Raw genomic sequence first — 8221 nt, 5'->3', positions numbered from 1 at the left:
ATTAGTTTGTCTGAAGGTTTATTTTTTATCTGTGTGGACTTTGGGCTCCTTATCAAGGTTCAAGTTTCATCTTTATTGTCATTATAACACAGGACAATGAAATGCAGGTGGAGCTCCTCCACACTGAACACACAGAACATGGACAGATTCAAATATTTTAGATTAGAATAAAACATATAAACAAAGCAAATAGATTATATTTACAAGAAAGATACAGTCACATATGTACACATTCATAATATGAATAATATGCAAGTTACAGTGCAAAACCTGAGACAGTGGGAATGAGGGCAGTGCAAAGGTGATGGTGGATTTGTGCATAAGAAGAGCAACATCACAGAATCATTTCATGTAAAATCTATTAATGCAGTAAAATGTAGAGAACAATTTGCAATGTCAAACATGCAGAACATGCAGAGCTGAAGGTCCATCAGAATCACTTTGTCACAGTTGGTCACTTTTGGCTCGTGTGCACTCAGACGACTTTGTTAATATCAGAGATCATTCAGGCACAACGAAACTTTCAGTGATGGAGAATTTACTGAATATTAAAGAAACTGAAGCTTCCTGTCAAATTCAGTCAGTGTGTGTCAGTGGATGTCAATGGTCCTCCATGCATCAGGTGTGTGTGCTGGCTGCTCTTCACCTGACTGCAGCTTCATGGCGCCATCTAGTGGACTGATAGTAGAACAGCAGCTGTGCCTCACACTGCTGTGTGACTGCATTCAGCTGACACTGATATGAAGCAGAAGATAACAGCCAATCACTGGAGGAGCAGCTGATGTTTTGACAGGAGAAATGATGTAAAGGATGATTTCAGCTGATGTGCAGATGAATGATTTGTGTTTCCTCTCCAGATCAAAGTGTGTGTGAGCTGATGTGAGTTGAGCAGCATGAATCCATGTGAGGACAGAGAGGAGGGAGTCCGTCCCTCTGAAAGCAGTCTGTGTGGGGGACATGACAGCCAGACCAAAGCTCAGAGGTGAGATGAGGATCTCTAAGTGTCCAGGACTCTTCTTCATGTCAGAGCTCTCAAATCACTCCAGCATCATTATTCACACTCAAAGCTCTGTGTGTGTTGTGTTGAAGGCCAGAGCAGCAGGACACACCAGACTCTGCTGGACCTGGACCTGGACCTGAACCCAGCTGTGTGTCCTTCAGGAGTGACCGGTCAATGGATGGCCTCATTGACTTTAAACAACAACATTTCTCTGACAGACAGTAAGTAATTCTCAGTGTTAAAATCATGTTGGACAGTTCGACCTGAAATGTTCATATTTCCCTCCTCATGTTGTTCACTGCTGATGTTTGTCCTCATTAAATCCAGTCTGACCCGTCTGATCCTAATAATGTTCATGTTGTCCTGGAATGATGATGAAGGTTTGAGCAACATTAGCATTAAAGGACAGGGTCACATTTTTCCAGTGTGTCCCTGAACCACACTGACATGCCCACATGTACATTGACAGCTGAGGATCATATGAGGCTTCAGCACAAATCAAGTGGGGATCTTCCAAAGTCTCCTCATGATGACATTTGCTCTTTGAATTTTGGACTAAAATGCTTCACCTACCATCATCTATAAATAACAGTCAGGATATTTGTGGTGAGTTTAGTGAGACGTGAGAAAAAATCTGCTCAGAAATGAGTCAGTTTAGTTCTGCTTTGGTCCAATATTTGATGGGAAAATGAAGCGATGATCCACAGACTGAAATCATTCAGCTTCATGTTTTATTGAACTTTGGTGTGTTGATCCTTTTCTTGTTGATAGCTGCTAGTTTCTCTAGCAGCTTCTGAGTCTGAACAGTGAATTTCCATCCCTGGTGGTCTTCCTCTCTGTCTAACAGGATCTATCGGAGACCAGCCTCTGCTGGACCTGGACCTGAACCCAGCTGTGTGTCCTTCAAGAGTGACCGGTCAATGGATGGCCTCATTGACTTTAAACAGCAACATTTCTCTGACAGACAGTAAGTTGTTCTCAGTGTTAAAATCATGTTGGACGATATCACCTTGATTTTCAGCATCGTTCTTCTTCACATTCATTTATATTCTCACATGTGAAAGCTGCCCAGTTGAACCAGTCTTCAACTCTTGACTTCTGTTTCACATTTTCTCCACACACACGTTCTGACTGATGACTGCATGAGTATAAAACAGTGATTTCATTGACGTCTGATGCAGAGAAGGATGTTCTGGAAAACTAAAGTCTGCAGAAACTCAAAGAGGAGACAAAGCTGAAAAATGTGTTGTGTGTCAAACAAGTGGAAAAGAAACAACACCTGTACCTGTTTCCTTCATGTAGCCCAGAGAAGTTTGTTCTAGTTTTCATTTGACCCACAGTTCAATGTGAAATCACCCGTAGCTTTAGTTTGATCCAGTATTCTCTGGTTTTCTCTTTGGTTTTCTGATGTTTCACTCACTTCACCTGCTACAAGTTTATTGTGACTCAGCACCAATTTGTGCTGGACAGGTAGCATCCAGTTAGCTTGTGTGAGCTGTGTGATGCTGTCCACAGTATTATAGGGGTCAATAAGAACTGGAGGGACTAAACCAGACCAGCTGGTGAACCAACACAGTAAAGTGAAAGCTGCAGAGAAATGCAGACTGGACTGTTGATTCACAGCAGGATCAGCAGCATGAGCAAGCGTGAGCTAATTCTTCATGATTCCTCCACAGAGTGGACCAGGAGAGCTCAGAGGTTCCCAGTGGTCAGTCTGCCCAGCAGCATCAGACTCACCTGGACTCCATATTTATGGTCTGTACATGTACAACAGCTACTTTTACATCTATTCTGTTCACAATAATGTCCATGCTGCACTTTTTAGACCAGTGGACTGTCAGTCTGTTCAACACGGATCTGATGTTTGGTTCCATGATTTCAGTTTGTGTGATTCATATAATATTCTGTTCCAGCTGCTGGAGGAGAACATTGTCACTTTTGTGAAGAACGAGCTGAAGAAGATCCAGAAGGTTCTGAGTTCAGATTACCCAGAATGCTTAGAGAGTCAGAGGGAGGATGAGGAGGTGTTGGGCGATGAGGATGAAGAGCAGAGGAGGAGCAGCAAAGAGGCATTTCTGAAGATCACACAGCACTTCCTGAGGAGAATGAAGGAGGAGGATCTGGCTGACCGTCTGCAGAGCAGTAAGAGGATTTCTGTAAAGATTGAACCTGCTGGATAAATGGGACATTCACTGATGTCTCAAGAGATGGAAGAAAATATGTTTGTATTTTTAGGGTCATTAAATTGTCGTGTTCTTCATGAATCTCTGAATGATTTTATTTATTGTGTCTTCATTCAGAACATCTTGCTGCAGTTTGTCAGTGTCAACTTAAATCCAACCTGAAGGAGAAGTTCCAGTGTGTGTTTGAGGGGATTGCTAAAGCAGGAAACCGGACCCTTCTGAATCAGATCTACACAGAGCTCTTCATCTCAGAGGGGGGGACTGGAGAGGTCAATGATGAACATGAGGTCAGACAGATTGAAACAGTATCCAGGAAACCACACAGACCAGAAACAACAATCAGACATGAAGACATCTTCAAACCCTCACCTGGAAGAGATGAACCAATCAGAACAGTGATGACGAAGGGCGTGGCTGGCATTGGGAAAACAGTCTTAACACAGAAACTCAGTCTGGACTGGGCTGAAGACAAAGCCAACCAGGACATACACTTCATGTTTCCATTCACTTTCAGAGAGCTGAACGTGCTGAAAGAGAAAAGGTTTAGTTTAGTGGAACTTGTTCATCAATTCTTTCCTGAAACCAAAGAAGCAGGAATCTGCAGGTTTGAGGAGTTCCAGGTTGTGTTCATCTTTGATGGTCTGGATGAGTGTCGACTTCCTCTGGACTTCAGCAACAATGAGATCCTGACTGATGTTACAGAGTCCACCTCGGTGGATGTACTGCTGGCAAACCTCATCAGGAGGAAACTGCTTCCCTCTGCTCGCCTCTGGATAACCACACGACCTGCAGCAGCCAATCAGATCCCTCCTGAGTGTGTTGACATGGTGACAGAGGTCAGAGGGTTCACTGACCCACAGAAGGAGGAGTACTTCAGGAAGAGATTCAGAGATGAAGACCAGGCCGACAGAATCATCTCCCACATCAAGACATCACGAAGCCTCCACATCATGTGCCACATCCCGGTCTTCTGCTGGATCACTGCCACAGTCCTGGAGGATGTGATGAAGACCAGAGAGGGAGGAGAGCTGCCCAAGACCCTGACTCAGATGTACATCCACTTCCTGGTGGTTCAGTGTAAACTGAAGAATGTCAAGTATGATGGTGGAGCTGAGTCAGATCCACAGTGGACTCCAGAGAGCAGGAAGATGATTGAGTCTCTGGGAAAACTGTCTTTTCAGCAGCTGCAGAACGGAAACCTGATCTTCTATGAATCAGACCTGACAGAGTGTGGCATCGATATCAGAGCAGCCTCAGTGTACTCAGGAGTGTTCACACAGATCTTTAAAGAGGAGAGAGGACTGTACCAGGACAAGGTGTTCTGCTTCGTCCATCTGAGTGTTCAGGAGTTTCTGGCTGCTTTTCATGTCCATCTGACCTTCATCATCTCTGCAGTCAATCTGCTGTCAGAAAAACAAAAAAAACCCCCAGTGGTCTAAAGTATTCAGAGATGATCATAAATCAACACATCTCTACCAAAGAGCTGTGGACAAGGCCTTATAGAGTCCAAATGGACACCTGGACTTGTTCCTCAGATTCCTCCTGGGTCTTTCACTGCAGACCAATCAGACTCTCCTACGAGGCCTGCTGACAGAGACAAGAAACAGCTCAAAAATCAATCAGGCAACGGCCGAGTACATCAAGAAGAAGATCGAGGAGGCTCCCTCTCCAGAGAAAAGCATCAATCTGTTCCACTGTCTGAATGAACTGAATGATCGTTCTCTGGTGAATCAGATCCAACAGTCCCTGAGTTCAGGAAGACTCTCCACAGATGAACTGTCTCCTGCTCAGTGGTCAGCTCTGGTCTTCATCTTACTGTCATCAGAAAAAGATCTGGATGTGTTTGACCTGAAGAAATTCTCTGCTTCAGAGGAGGCTCTTCTGAAGCTGCTGCCAGTGGTCAAAGCCTCCAACAAAGCTCTGTAAGTGTGCAGAAATGTTGTTGATTTCAGAATTAATTAAATGTGCTGTCATTGACTCAAACGAAGAACATTTTCACTTTTGTTCATTATTTCCTCTTCAGACTGAGCGGCTGTAACCTCTCAGAGAGAAGCTGTGAAGGTCTGTCCTCACTTCTCACCTCCCAGTCCTCCAGTCTGAGAGAGCTGGACCTGAGTAACAACAACCTGCAGGATTCAGGAGTGAAGCTGCTGTCTGCTGGACTGCAGAGTCCACACTGTGAACTGGAAACTCTCAGGTCAGATCAAGTTACTGTTTGTTGTAAAAGTGTTGACATATTTCTTTAAACTCAGAAGTCCATAAAAATTAAACAGCTTCTCTGTCAGTTCTGTTGATTGGCAGATTTTTTCCATCCAGACTGTTTTTTTTCAATGTACATTTTATTAATTCAGCTTCATTTGCTGTTCAGCATCAAATATGAATGAACCCTGGCTGAGATGGAGATCCTCATTTATGTTTGATATCATGTGACTTTGATTACTGGATGTCTCTTTATTCCTGATTCAGTCATGATTAATGACCTCAAAGCAAAGAACCTCTTTCTGTCAGTCTGTCCTTCCATTTTCTCAACAAATGCTCATCTGATGGACTTCACACTTGGTGGGTGTGTTGCTGAGGACCCAAGGAAGTATAGTGTCGAGTGTGAAGTAGTTTGGATGACCTCCAACTCAGAAATGGTTGACAATTATTACATTTCAATTGAAAGTTTCTACTTTAGCCTGCACATATTTTCTATCCTTTACGGCCCTGGTTTAGTGTCTCAGGAAACTCACAGACCAGTTGCATGTGTTGTAAATCATCTCACGTGATGCGACTCAGCCAATCAGATCTCTGCATTCTGAGAGCAAAGACAGACACAACAGTACCCTGAGATGATTTACCATCTGTGTTGTTCTGTGTGTTTTCAGGCTGTCAGGCTGTCTGATCACAGAGGAAGGTTGTGCTTCTCTGGCCTCAGCTCTGAGATCCAACCCCTCTCATCTGAGAGAGCTGGACCTGAGCTACAATCATCCAGGAGACTCAGGAGTGAAGCTGCTGTCTGCTGGACTGGAGGATCCACACTGGAGCCTGAAGACTCTCAGGTATGAAGAGGCCTGCTGCAGCCACAGACAGTCAGTGTGATAGAGGAGGAAGAGCTGGAATCATGTTCTCTGTCTTTTTGGTTGATGGTGGATGTGAGTTTGATATGAACAGTCACACATGTAGGAAGTCATTTTCCTTTGCTCAGAACAGAAACACTGGTTGAACATAGAAAGGAGATATTTGTGTTCGGAGGTCTGAAGGAGAACATCTCCAGGAACAAACAGGATAATGACCTGTTGGTAATAATTGATGCAGCTTGGAGAGATCTCTGGATGGTAAATGTAAATTTTTCAGAAGTTTTTCAGAAGGTCCAACAAGTCTTTGCTGTGTGATTGGTCCGTCGTACCACAGTAACAGGAACATGCACAAAACATCCCAACACATGAAATGAAGCTCTTTATATCAGGAAGAGGTTTTCTGAGACTTGAGAGATTTTGGAGGGAAACAGTCTGGGAGTGTCTGTCACTGGGTTTGATGGCAGAGGTCTGGAACCAAGGACTGCTTCTGAAGAGGGACTCTTCATGGAGTCGGGATGGTCCAGAAAGAGGTTTGTGTGTGTCATCAGATGTTGTCCTCCACCTTCACACACACCAACATCCTGTGGGTCAGTGTCAGTGTGTGAGCAGATGGTGGAGGTGAAGAGGTTTAGGTGCAGCAGGGAGAAGCAGGTCGGATGAACATGTTGTGTGTGTGTGTGTGTGTGTGTGTGTGTGTGTGTGTGAGAGAGAGAGAGAGAGAGAGAGTAATGTAACGTCCATGTTAACATGCTGAAAGAGGATGTGCTGGTCTGACCCCCTCCTCCTTTCAGGGTGGAGCCTGCTGGAGTCCGATGGTTGAGACCAGGTCTGAGAAAGTGTAAGTGTGTTTTTCATTTGATTGATGAAAACAAAGCAGCGCACATTCAACCATCTTCAAACTGTGACATCACTCATTCACATCTCTGATGTAATCATCAAACTGTGGATCAATGAACAGATGATGGATCAATAACTGCAGCTGTTTTCTTCTTGTTCTCTCCATCAGATTCCTGTGAACTCACAATCGACTCAAACACAGTGAACAGAAGGATCAAACTGTCTGACAACAACAGGAAGGCGACATGTGGGGAGGAGGATCAGTCATATCCTGATCATCCAGACAGGTTTGACTGGTGGCCTCAGCTGTTGTGTGGAACTGGTCTGACTGGTCGCTGTTACTGGGAGGTCGAGTGCAGAGGAGGAGTTTCTGTATCTGTGAGTTACAGAAGAATCAGAAGGAAAGGAGACAGTAAAGACTGTGTGTTTGGAGGGAATGATCAATCCTGGAGTCTGCACGGCTCTGTTTTTGGTCGTTACTCTGTCTGTCACAATAACAGAGAAACATCCTCCTCCTCCTCCTCCTCCTCCTTCTCTGACAGTAGGAGTGTATGTGGACTATCCTGCTGGCACTCTGTCCTTCTACAGAGTCTCCTCTGACACACTGATCCACCTCCACACCTTCAACACCACATTCACTGAACCTCTTTATCCTGGCTTTGGGCTCTGGTATTGGTTTCGTTCCTCAGTGTCTCTGTGTTCTCTGTAGGATGAAGAAACTCCTTCAGTTAGAGAAACAGACAGGTTGTTGTGTGACAGGACAAAGCAATTCATCTTGGAATAATTCAACTCTAGGTAAAAAGTTTTGATTTAAATAAGGTTCATTTTGTTCATCTTCATTCCAGTTAATACGTCCTGTTCATTAGTCACCTATAAAATTAGTGATCTTTAAGACATACAGCTAGCAAAACACACAGACGAACACAGAGAAGAGTGCAGAGTGGCTTGATTGCTCTGTGATCTGTTGGCAATGCCTCGGGGCTCCGCTAGAGGGAATCGCGCTCTGCTTCTTCATTGGGTGGATCCCATTTCTCAAAATTGCATCCTCGTTTCCCTCACTTGCGTCTTTTCCTTGCGTCTTAGTCCCTCCCACCAGGGATGCATGAGAGGACGCAAGGAAACCACGCAAGGAGAGAAGAAAC

The 8221-nt window shown here is 44.4% G+C and overlaps 1 pseudogene; it reads left to right on the top strand.

Moving 5' to 3' along the window:
* Positions 1 to 607: 607 nt before the first annotated feature.
* Positions 608 to 8221, top strand: LOC121627469 (annotated as a pseudogene).

This window comes from Chelmon rostratus, chromosome 24 (assembly GCF_017976325.1).
Source record: "Chelmon rostratus isolate fCheRos1 chromosome 24, fCheRos1.pri, whole genome shotgun sequence".
NCBI classification, from domain to species: Eukaryota; Metazoa; Chordata; class Actinopteri; order Chaetodontiformes; family Chaetodontidae; genus Chelmon; species Chelmon rostratus.
The sequence above is the reverse complement of the archived record's forward strand: the minus strand, read 5'-3'. Positions and strand labels throughout refer to the sequence as shown.